This window comes from Sorex araneus, chromosome 1 (assembly GCF_027595985.1).
Source record: "Sorex araneus isolate mSorAra2 chromosome 1, mSorAra2.pri, whole genome shotgun sequence".
NCBI lineage: Eukaryota > Metazoa > Chordata > Mammalia > Eulipotyphla > Soricidae > Sorex > Sorex araneus.
In genome coordinates this window covers 323275589-323288470 of record NC_073302.1, presented here as the reverse complement: position 1 = coordinate 323288470, position 12882 = coordinate 323275589, and the positions used below count along the sequence as shown (strand labels likewise).

Here is a 12882-nt window from a genome sequence, read left to right as displayed (position 1 = left end):
GTTCGCAGTGGTATTTGCCACTCCTCTATGAGGAGAGAAGTCTGAAAAATATTTCAAATCTTTTAATATAAATTATTCCCCAAGAAGAATAATATGATCCAGTGGCTGGAAGCTCCTGCCTTCCAGGCCTGACCCTGAGAGTTTAATCCCTTGTCCTGTCTGGTCACTCATCGTGGTCCTAGCTCTTTGGGACCCCCAGTGCTATAGCAGAAGATATAATCTCTGTTATATAGTCAGGTGTATACCATAAAGGTGTGTACCATACCTTTACAAGCTCCCCAGCTGACTCCAGGTGAGCACCAGGGCCAGGAGTGTTCCCAGTAGTAATCATTTGCTTGAGCACCATGGCAACTCTCCAGGAGCACTCTGGCTCAAATGTAGACAGCTAAAAGTCTGCAACTGTAAAAAATTACAAACAGTGCACAAGTGGGGGGTGCTGTGACGTGTGTTGTGTTCATGGGTTCTCGGGGCAGCACTCTCTCTCTCTCTCTCTTTCTCTCTCTCTCTCTCTCTCTCGCTGCTTGCATTCGGTGCTCTCAAGCCACTGTTTATAGACCAGATTGGGATGGCTCCTCCTTTGTGCTCTACTTCTGTGTGTGCTGAGTGTGCTGTCTTCTGTTTGTCTCTCTATCTCTGTCTCTGTCTTTGTAGTCTCTCCTCTGGTCTCTTCTGACCTCTCTGTGTCTTCTCCTGTGTCTTCTGTCTTGCCTCTGTGTCTTCTCTCCGCTTCTGTCTCTTCTCCTTGCTTATGTCTTACCTGTCACTTCTGTCTTGCCTCTGTCTCTTCTCCCCATACAGTCTTAGTTTATATAGCAGTCACATAGAGTGGTGACACAAAGGTGGGTTGAACATTAACAAATCAATAAAGAAGGGTAAGACCATTTCTCCAGGAGATTAACAAAATCTCATTTAAAGAGATTACTCCAGATTACTAGGAGATCTGCTCAATGGTGTGATCCAAACAAGGGTGTGTCGCTTTCTTCCTTCCTCAGATAGTAATTCACTTAAATAGTTATATAGTAAATTTACTTCTAATATTTCTAGCAATGCCATTCTGTATGAGCACACTAAGAGATATATCAGACTTAAAGTTTGGTTCTTCCTGAGGACATTCACTACATATTCCAGACTACAGTCCTTAGGCCAGGTTAATCTTCCTAACCCCAGCAGGGTCCTAGTCTTGTTGTTACTTTTGCATCATGACAGCATTTGTCTATGACCATGTTCTCAATTTATAGTTGATTATTGTGGCACTTTGGCCTGGCCCATTTTGATGCCAGGGTAGCTCACAGCTTGCCCTGGGTCCATTCTGTCCCTTGTCAGAACCTTGCTTTTGGGGTGCTAGGAACTAAGGGCAACTGAGTTGAGAAAGCAGATGCCCGGGAGTAAATAATATTGGAATCAATCAGCTCCCAAGTTACAAAGCATAATATTAACTGTCTTCCTGTGTCCATACAGAAAGGACATTGCTTTAAGGTAAACTAAGTTTCCTGCGGCAAGGCTGAAAGGACAAACCCAATGTTATCCTACATGCAACTTCTTGTTTTCTCAACAATAGCAACAAGAAGGAAAATACAAGGAAGAGACAAATGGATGATGCAAATAAGTTGGTGGAGTCAGAGAAATAGTACAAGCATTAAAGACTTGGCTTTGCTTTCAGCTCCGTGATTCAAATTCCTGCATCACACATGGTCCTTGAACACCTTTAGCACTCAATCTTGAGCACAGACAGGAATAGCCTCTGACCACTGCATGGTGTTGCTCAAAAATCAAATTCTTTAGTTCTTTTATTGCCTGCCTCCTAAGTTTACTTCAATTTTCTCACTAAGAGTCCTAAGAACTAAGCATAAGAATATAATGCAAATTCACAAGATCTTTTTTGGAGTTGACAAAATCACTTCTAAGTAAGACTTGATGCATGTGTTTATACCACCCACATTTTAGTCACTGGGTTTTTTAAAACTGTCATCACTGTAAACCCTGCATCAGTTTCTTATAACCCTTCTCTATCTCTCTACTATTATACCTTTACAAGGCCTTTCATTCCATTACATAAAGGTGTTTTATAACACTCCCTACAGAGATATTAGCTTACTAGGCTGGATCTTATTTTTATTGCCTGCCTCCATTTCTAATCTGACTGTATTACTTGGTTTTATTTCTCAGCTCTGAATGTTAACAACACCGCACAGATGGATGTTGTGATTTGCCTGCAGAGGTTATTAAGATGCTATTTGCTTCTCCTCCCCAAAGTCATTAATAAATATGGGGAAGCCAAGTTCAAAAGTAATCCCTGTGTTATTGCATCAGAAACTACATCCCCTCCCCAAAACAAATTTAAATTGCCATTACTTAACCTTTCCTTTGTTTTCTTTCATTCAGTCTGTTGAATCCCTTTCACTGTGCTGGGGGCAAAAGAAATGTAGCCCAATTTTGTGCGTTAAATTAGATGAATCCCTGATCCTTTGTCAATGTTAAAATCAGGATTTAGGACACTTTTCTTTATGAATCAGTATTAACTGCCTCAAAAGACTTAATGAGATTCACCAGGCATGATTTTTAAGGTGATTATATTTTTAGAATTTACTGGAAAAGAGAGGTCTTTTAATTTGTTGTGCTTCCAAAGAGGGGAAAACTGCAACTGAAAAAGGATAAAAGGTCAAAAGAGTGTTAAGGCATAGTTTAGTTTTTCAGGACAGACTGGTATGGGTAATTTTTGTGCTAAAGTTAGGCTCATTCCAGCACTCTGAACCAGACAACAGACAAGAGAACAAATAGGACCTTCCATCATTTATTGCACGACTGAATGCCTACCGCAGGGACTGGGCTGGTGAATAAGACAGACACATTCTTGATGCTACAGACATGTCTTACTGGGAATCACTGTACAAGTCGAGAGACAGTATTAGTACAAGAATATCAAGCCTTTTACCCAGGAAGTTAAAGATACTGTAGGAGCTACTGAGGGGGCATCTACCCCCTTTTAGAATGAAGTGACATTGGATATATCTCACATTTGAAACTACAAGCAGCTCCAATAAAATGGGAGTAGAATTTAAAAGATTGGGTGAGTCACCATAGAATAATAATTTTCTTGGGTTAGTTAGCACAGACCAATAATTTAGCTACATTAGCATAAAAATAATTTGTAAGGCCTAAGGAGGCAGAGACATGGGACATGTTTAGTATCACTGTTGAAAACACATATGGTACACTGTAATTCTTACAAAAATGCGACACAAGCAAGACTAAATCCAATGCAATGTGAGTCTGTAGAAAGACTACTATAGAATATTATTCACAGATTCTTCTTCGTAGCACAGCCATTGAATCAGCAGATATTCATCTTATTGTCGAAAAGAATTAAGTTGATGCCGAATTAAGAGTAGCTAAAATAGTAGTTAGGCTATAAATATATAGTGCAGACTTTCCTTGGTTTGTTTATTTTTTCCTTTTTAAAAACAATTTTTATTTATTTATATTTTGGGGTCCTCCCCAGCAGTGCTTAGGAGGCCTTGTGTAGCAGGAATCAAATCCAGGACCCTGAGCTTGCCGGGTTTGTACTCCAGGCCTTCGAGCTCTCTGGCCCCTTCTGGGTTCTCCCTCCCTTTTTTCTTCCCTCCTTCCTCACCCCTCTTTATATCTTTTATTCTTTCTTGCTTTATTTCCCTCCCTCCCTCCCTCCCTCCCTCCCTCCCTCCCTCCCTCCCTCCCTCCCTCCCTCCCTCCCTCCTTCCTTCCTTCCTTCCTTCCTTCCTTCCTTCCTTCCTTCCTTCCTTCCTTCCTTCCTTCCTTCCTTCCTTCCTTCCTTCCTTCCTTCCTTCCTTCCTTCCTTCCTTCCTCCTGACTTGTTCAGGAATCACTTTTTGCAGGGTTTGAGGGAGATTATGTGATGTCGGGCAGCTAAATCAGATTGACTGTGTATAAGGCAAAAACCTTACCTGCTCTGCTATCTCTCCACCCCTATTTTGCCTCCATGGAAGGCTATGGGTTGCCATCGGACCCCATGCCAGGCTGTTTCACTCAGGACGCCCTAGAAGGTCTGGGTGAGAGTCCTCCCCGCCCCAAGGGACCCAGCCCCAGCAGCTGAATAATTCCACTAACCAACTGCCTCCATGCTCAAGGCCACTTCCCACGTGCTCGCGCCAAGCCTTACGCATAAGTGAACCCGTTTTGAACATGTGGCCGTGAATGCATCATAAGACACTCCCTACCCATACTCCAAGAGTACCACACCACATTTGATGGGGTTCAAATAGTAAGCAACCAATTATAGAGGGGAAATATATATATATACATATATGTTTATTTTTCACATATATATGTATACACAAGTTCACATCATGCAACCTTTAACAACATGTTTGTGATATCCTAAAGAAGGTCTTAAGTTCTGCCAAAATAGAACAATTTTCACACTATTTATTCTATGGATACTTTTTTGTAGCATTTTCAGCAGTTTTTCATAACAAACAATACAAAATATATTATATTGATTGTGCTTTGGGACAGGGCTTGGGGCTTGGGATGTAAACATCCCAAAAGCAGTGGTGGGAAGTTGTAATGGTGGTGGGATTGGTGTTTGAATGTTAAATGTAATCAAATATTGTAAACTACCTTATAAAATACAATTTAAAAAAAGAAAAAGAAAGGCTGTGGCTGAGATAAATCAGGTGGTGTAATAGCTCTTATCTGGCTTCCTGTCCTCAAAACTTCTAGAAATGCCCTTAATACAGAGACAGGGCAGCCGCCTTTGTGAGCCCTGCTCTGTCTCCAAGGGCAGGAGAGTCTGTGATGTGTTTGCTGGAGGTTTGGAGAAGCTTATTGCATCTAGCAGGTAAACATCTGTGTTCATGAACTGAAGTTGTACTTTACATAGGGTGCTGATCTGCTCTCCCCATGCTCTTTAATTTAAAAAGCGCTCCTGTTTCAGGGTGCTCCTTGCTTCTCAAGGGTGGGATTACTTGCATGCCCATTTCTAACATCCCCCATTTCTAACATGCCCCATTTCTAATATCTTTCTTCCCTTGACTCTTTGTTATCTTCTACTCTGGTTTGGGCTTCAAATTCTTTGGATTTTAAGATTTCAAAATGGAATCTTTTGACTTCTTTTACTTGTCAATATCACCTTAAAAGTAAAGTTGAGACACCTAATGAGAGAGAGAGAACGAAAGGGAATTCCCTGCCATAGTGGCAGTGTGGGGTGGGGGGGAGACAGGACTGGGGAGGGTGGGAGGGATGTTGGGTTTACCCGTGGTGGAGAATGGGCACTGGTGAAGGGATGGGTTATAGAACTTTGTATGGGGGAAACATGAGCACAAAAATGTATAAATCTGTAACTGTACCCTCACGTTGACTCACTAATTAAAAATAAACTATTAATTAAAAAAAAAGTAAAGTTGAGAAAGGAAAAGCACATGAAATTAGGAAAAAAGATACCCAAAAGCAGGAGTAAAAACAAGAGAATATATGGTCAGTGCTTACCCAGTTTGCTAGGGACAAGAACATTTATTAATCTTCAGATTTTGAGACTATTTTTTCTCCAGCAATTTAAAAATTATTCTTGTTCTGATGATGATCTGCCACAAGTGTAGTCAGCTGAAAATAAGACTTGATTAAGAAAATTTGCAGTTGCTCCTGCCGGTGCCAGATAATCTCACCATCAGTCATCGCCAGATACCATGGCTGCTTCTCCTGCAAGGGAGCATAAAATGAGGCCCCCATAACCATGCCACCAGACTCCACGCCAGGCTGTTTCACAAGGGGCACCCCAGAGAGGGAGCGGGTGAGAGCCTTCCCCGCCCTAGGGGACCCAGATCTGGTGGTCAAAAAACTCCACAACCCAACTGCCGCCATGTTCAAGGTCACTTCCCACATGCCCGGGTTGAGCCTCACATACACACACACACAGAAACACACACACACACACACACACACACACACACACATATATATATATATATATATATATATATATATACTTCTTGCATAGTGGGTAGGACGTTTATCTTGCACATGGCTGACCCGGGTTCGATTCCTCCATCCCTCCTGGAGAGGCTGGCAAGCTACTGAGAATATCCCACCTGCATAGCAGAACCTGGCAAGCTACCCATGGCATATTCATGTTCAGCAGTTCTTCATAACAGACAATATGAAATATATTATTTTGGTCGTGTTTTGGGACAGGACTTGGGGCTTGGGATGGAAATATCCTGAATTTGGTGGTAGGCAGGCATAATGGTGGTGGGATGGGTGTTTGAATACTAAATGTAATCAAATATTGTGAACCAGCTTATAAAATTAAAAAAATTAAAAAAAAAAGAAAATTTGAAGTTGCAATGTGGATTCTTCTGAGATGGGAGATTATAAAAAATGGATTTCAAAAAGGGATATTCATTGTGAAAATTACACCGGGGGGGTTAATTACACTGGGGAGTAACTACATATAAGCAAGAAGAGACTTGTGTCTTCCATTTGTCACAGTGTTGCTGACTGCCAAACAGAAAAAAAATGCAATAAATGAGGAGGGATTTTCTTGGTGGTGGAATATTCAGTATCCACACTGTTAGTGAACATGCATTTTATCAAGTGCTAAAACTGCCAAACTGAACACACATTTGAGTGCAAGTAAAACTGGGGAAATAGGAATAAGAGTACAGGATTGTATAATGCACATTTCCTGGTTGTGATATGGTACTGGAATTCTTTGCTTTATGGGAGATCTCCTAAGTAGTACTTTGGAGGCCTGGGGGTTCCCTCCGAGTGATTTTCAACAAAGGAGGCTATAAATTGAATTCAAGGGCTGAAGAAGGTGGTGATATTTCTTGGCCCTGCAGTGCCCGGGGACTTCTAGGTTGCACCAGAAAATTCTGAGAGGACCATGTAATGCCAGGGAGTGAACCAAAGTCCACCATGTTCAAAACCTGTGCTGTGACCCCTATTCCATTTTTTTTGGCCCCTGTATTGGACTTTTTCTGGGGTAAAATGTTCCTATTGGAACAACCTTGGAAAAGTACAGAAAGAATCTCTCTATTATTTTTTATAACTGCATGTGATTCATAATGATCTAAATAAAAATTTCAATTAAGGAAAGACTTGCAGTGAAATCTTTGGTGTCAGTTTATATTATGAAGACTTTTGCTTCTAAAAAATAAATGAGAGCAAATGACTTTAAAATTAGTAGATGAAAATATGGCTGCAAAGGAAGAACATCTTTGAAAATTTTAGCTAATTTTCTTTTAAGGGGAATAATACCTTAATCTAGCAATTTCTTGGAAATAGGTTTATTTAAAAGGTTCCAAGTAATGTAAGTTATTTGGAAAGAATGCGTTAAAATGCATTTTCAGTAAATTTTAAAATAATGTGCTTTGCATTTTCATATTGTGAGACTTTAAATGAAAACGTAACATGCTTTTTTAGAGAGCAGAATCTTTACTCAGTATGTTTTAAAATCCATAAAAAGGTAATATCTCTGCCTACACATCAAGAATGAAACTAAACATATGAAATCAAATAGCAGGTCAAGTAATAAGAACAACAATCAGCTTCCTGTTCTGTGTCATGGTTTGCAATTTGAGTGTTTGTGTGGCATACTTTTGCTTGTGAGGCACATGCTTATTCAAAGTATATTTCCGAGTACTCTTTGAATTCTTCACTTGAATATACCTTTGAACTTATGATGCATTAACTTGAATATCTTCTGAGGAGAAAGTGGCTATTTTCTTTTCTGGTTTGTTTTTGTGCCACACCCAACTGTGCCCAGGGCTTACTCCTTGCTCCGTGGTCAGCATCGTTTCTGGTGGGCCCAGGAGACCTGATAGGGTGGCGGGGATCAAACCTGGGTTGGATGTGTAAAAAAAGCAAGACTATCACTCTGCCATCCCAGAGAAAAGTCTTTTAAAAAAATTATTATTTTATTAAATAATTAGTTTACAAGCTGGTGAGTGTTTATATGTTTTAGGGGTGTCATGCTATGCGGCAGCTACCCCTGAAGTAACTCTCTTTGGGACACTTCACTTTCACTTCTCTACTGCCCCTTACCTAATCCTGTTCTGTATGCAGAGGGTTTGTTTTCTGGATGTTGTCTATTTCCTTACTTTGTTTCTTTATATATCACTTAGCAGTGAGATTATTTGGTATTTCTTTTCTTCTGCTGATTTGTTTTGTTTAATAAGACCTCCAATTCCATCCATGTTGTACAAAAAGTCACTGTCACTGTCATCCTTTGCTCATTGATTTGTTCGAGTGGGCACCAGTAACGTCTCTCATCGAGAACTCATTGTTACTGTTTTTAGCATATCCAATACGCACAGGTAGCTTGCCAGGCTCTCCGAGAGAGGCGGAGGAATCGAGCTCAGGTTGGCTGCGTGAAAGGCGAATGCCCAACCGCTGTGCTATTGGCAGCACATATACTAAAATTGGAACCATACAGAGAAGATTAGCATGGCCCCTGCGCAAGCAGAAAGTAAGACTGTCTTATACTGAGTAGCATTCCACTGTGTCTGTGTACCACGTATTCATGCATAGTCCTTAGCACTTGAGTTGTTTCCAGATCTTGACTATTGTAAAAACTGTTGTGGCATACATATATCTTTTAGAATTAGTGTTTTTGTGTCTTGGGATAGGTGTGTAGGAGTGGAATTGCTATACCATATGGTAATTCTATTTTATATCTTTTGAGAATTTCTCCACTCAGCTTTTCATAATGGCTGAAACAGTTTATATTCCCACCAACAGTGAATGAAGGTTCACTTCTCATTGTTTTGATTTACATTTAGTAGCAATTAAATATTTTTATTTAGAGAAATATGAGAGGGGGAGGAGAGAGAAAGAGAATGAGAGAGTGAGAGAGAATTCTTAAAGAGAGAACATGGGAGGGAACTGAATTTTAAAAAGAGTTTTTCATTTGGGTGCTTTGGATCAAACCCAGGGCCTTCTGCATGCGAAGCATGTACTACTATTCAGCAACATCAATGACCCCTAGGAAGTGTTTGTTTTTGAGAAAGGTGAAGGTGAAATAGTCATCAAGCCTGGTAAATAAAACAGTAGATGAGATTGACTCATTCTATTGGGTGAGACACAAGGGTTGCTGTATAGCAATGAGTTTGCTCTTCTTGTGTGGATTATTTCCTTGTTTTGAGAAAAGCAAGAAAGGCAAGAAATGTTTAATTTTAAAAGTGTAGCACATACCAACACTCCTTTACTTACTTCTTTGCATGTTTTGGAAGCTAGTTTGGGACTAATATTGTGGGCAAATGTCATGCATTGTATCATTGGGTATTCTAGGTTAAAATCAATTTATTAATATTTTAAACACCTTCTATATTCCAAATGATGAAGGAATTTTAGAAAAGAAGGACGAGATATTGTAAAATCAATTAAACAACTCCATTCATCTGTTTTGTTTACTATACTTAATTATTGATGAATATATATCTTTTATTTGACTCTACCTACTCTCAATAGTTTTGTTTATTTCAGTGTATTTACTGAGCCTTGGCCAGTGCATTAAGGAATGCTTACCAGGTGTGTGTGTGTGTGTGTGTGTGTGTGTGTGTGTGTGTGTGTGTGTGTAAAACTGAAATCATATATGTTCTATATAGAGTGTGAAGGTGTAGGAGGCCCTTAGGGGCCTCTGAGAGAAAATTGATAAAAATATGGGAGAACTCTGGAGATGTACATTTTAGGAACATGTACTTGCTGATGGTAAAAGTGCTTCCAGAGGCTGCATTCTTTTCTTCTCTGGGGATGTGCCAATCGAATGTGCTACCACATAAAGCTCATTTATAGTTCTATGCCAAGGTCAAGATATGAGTGAAGTCTCCAGGGTGTTACATGTGCTGGAGAGTAGATAGCAGTGGGTAAATGGGAGTGAAATCTTTGTTCTAGGGCACTCTGAGCGTGACTACAGAACGACAGATTGTGGGTTGTGATGAATTCCTGAATATCTATGTTGCTTCCCCTACTGGCCTTGTGACTGAATTTTGATATTTTTGATTGAGGTTGCCAAAAGATATGATTGTTATTTTAAAGACTATTCTTATTGATTAAGATTCTGTGAGTTACAATACTGTTAATAGTGGTTTCCCATGCACATAATTACACCACACCCATCACCAAGTATACTTACCTCCCTCCAAGGATCACAACATGTTAAGAAATTATTTTTTTGGCTTTTTGAGTCACACCCGGCAGTGCACAGGGGTTACTCCTGGCTCATACACTCAGGAATTACTCCTGGCAGTGCTCAGGGGACCATATGGGATGCTGGGAATTGAACCTGGGTCAGCCACGTGCAAGGCAAATGCCCTACCCACTGTGCTATCACTCCACTCAAAATGTTAAGAGATTTTGATCTTCTTATGTGTTAAAAAATAACTTCTTTACTATCTCAAGTGAGTCATCCAAAAATTTAATGACTGATTGAAATAAATATTATGTCAGAAAAACTCTAGTGGGGAGGCTGGGAGATAGAGTATAATAGTTAGGATACGTGCTTAGCACACATCTGACCTGGCATCACAGCATCCCTCAGCATAGCCAGGTGTGTGGCTCTGAAGTCTCCCTGGCATGGTGGTGGTAGTCTTCTGAATTCCCAGTACTGCAGGAACTGAGCAGCATCCTCGGACCTTTGCACTGAAACTTCAACCTCATTGGCTGAGAATAGGGTTCCTGGGCCACTTCAGCACTGCTTGGAAGGTTCCCCCCACAAATTGCCTAGTGTTGCCTAATGAAAACTTTGGGATGCAGGTACCATAAAAAGAAAGTCCACTGAAAGAGAAAATATATATAGTTAGGTATATAAATGGCTAGCTAGATTATAATGAAGAAGGGATTAAAAAAGGAGAGAGAGTGAAAGAGAGAGGGAGAGAGAGAATAAAAGAGCCTGTCATAGAGGCAGGGGTAGGGTCAGGCAGGAAGGAAACTGAGGACACTGGTGGTGGGAAATGTACACTGGGAAAGGACAGGTGTTGGAACACTGTGTGATTGAAAGCCAGTCATGATCAACTTTGCAAGTGTGTATCTCACTGTGACTCAATTAAAGAAAAAAAAAGAAAAAGAAAGAAGAGAGGCACTTTCTCCACCTTGGCGACTGGCCTCCGTCTCCTTCCCAGATGTCTGCTCTGGGCCTTTCCCTAATGCAGAAGCCTGAGTTTTCTCTTAAACATGTCTCTCTTCTTCATACTGATCTTAATACATTTCTCTAAATAAAACTATTTTACTTCACTGAAAAAAATAAAAAGAAGAGAATGTTTGATAAAAGATATTTCTTAGCTTTTTCCTTTCTTCATCCCTAGTTTTTGTGAGATCTGTTTCTATGATAAAAGCATCCCCATTATTATCCTCCTGGTAATTAGGAGAGCAGTCAACTCAAAATTGATCACCTCTTTGCTATGTTTTGGTTGAATAACCTTTTTCTTGAGTTCAATCAGCATGAATATAAGTCTTATATTCCAAATCAAGTTTAAAAATAAAATATCCTTTCTTTCAATTTTGCCTGTGTAGCCTTCATCCTTCATCAGATTAATTCAGTCTTAGTTGATACAAGGCTTGTTCTTTCCATAAGAAAGAATGCCTTGTTTTTCTTTTTTTTTTTTACATGTCTGAGTAAAAACTGCTGAAAGATGAGACCCCAGTATCATGCTTTTATCTTGAGTTCCTGAGAGAATAGAGGTGCTAAGAGATATTATCCACCCTTCTCTCAGATATTTTTAAAGATCCCTAGGCCTCCCATGTGCTGGAAGGTGAGAGAGGATTTAAGGTCTTTCTGAGAATGATTCCTCACATTACTGTGGTTTTCTATTACTGAGTCAATCTCAGGTTCAACATCTGTGCCACAGTTTTCTTTTTTTTATCTCCAAGGTAAAGAATTAAAGGTAGCTCCTCTTAAAAAATCAGTGGAATAATTAAGCAGAAGCTATGCACTGGATTATTTGCATTTAGTTCCAAGGGCTCAAATTATTTACCTTCTTATACCCTTTATTTGCTTTCCTCAGTATGCTTACTAAGACTAAAGACATTCTGCTTTGGAGAGGGAATTTACATTTCCTACATTTTGACTGCTATAGTCATTGTTATTAATTGTTATAATAGGGATGCTAGTTAGTTGTTATAATCAAAATTGCTAATTTTCTTCCGGATGCACCCATTGGTGTAACAGTGACTCCATTGGTGTAACAGTACAGGGAAAGGATGAACTCTTTTAGGTTTTATAAGATCTGGAATGTACTGCAGAAGAGAATTTTTCCACTTGGGTTTGCTGTTCTCTCCTGATACCTAGGGTAGTGCTTGGTACATAGTAGACCCTCGGTAAATTATTTTCTTTCTCCCCATTTCCTTTTTGTCTGTTGCTGTTGGAATGACCAGTGTCACACACATACTTGGTTGTGGTGCTTGCTGGGGGTTGACTTCCAGATTGTGGTGCCTGCACCTAGCCCAAGAGCTCATCAGGGATTGAGCACTCATCTGGTTGTGAGCTCACAAATTCTTGATTGCCATGCTTGTTGGGGATCTCTGTCTGACACACACATGCTCGATGGGTTTGGTACTGCTGCTGCAGTGCTGGTGCATTCCTGAGTGTGGAGCTGCTGGCTGTGCTGGAGCTCTCAGACATAGTGCTGCCAGGTTCTTGCTTGGTGTGTGACAGCACTGGGGATTGCATGGCAAGTGCTTCATCACTGAGCCATCTCCTGGGCCCCATATATAAACTGTCATGGACTACATGGCAAGTCTTCAAGAAACATTGTAGGATGAGGGATTATTGGCTCTTCAGTGAGCCAACTGGGAGAAAAGGTTAAGCATAGGATTATACTGATGCTTTTTTCCCCCTTTTTGCCAAGGGTAAGGGTGGAGGATGACACAGACTGAACCTAGGACCTCACA

General features: G+C 40.2%; 1 pseudogene; it reads left to right on the top strand.

Moving 5' to 3' along the window:
* The first annotated feature begins 8390 nt into the window (after positions 1–8390).
* On the top strand, positions 8391–8458 carry LOC129401388 (U6 spliceosomal RNA; annotated as a pseudogene).
* The last annotated feature ends 4424 nt before the right edge of the window (positions 8459–12882 follow it).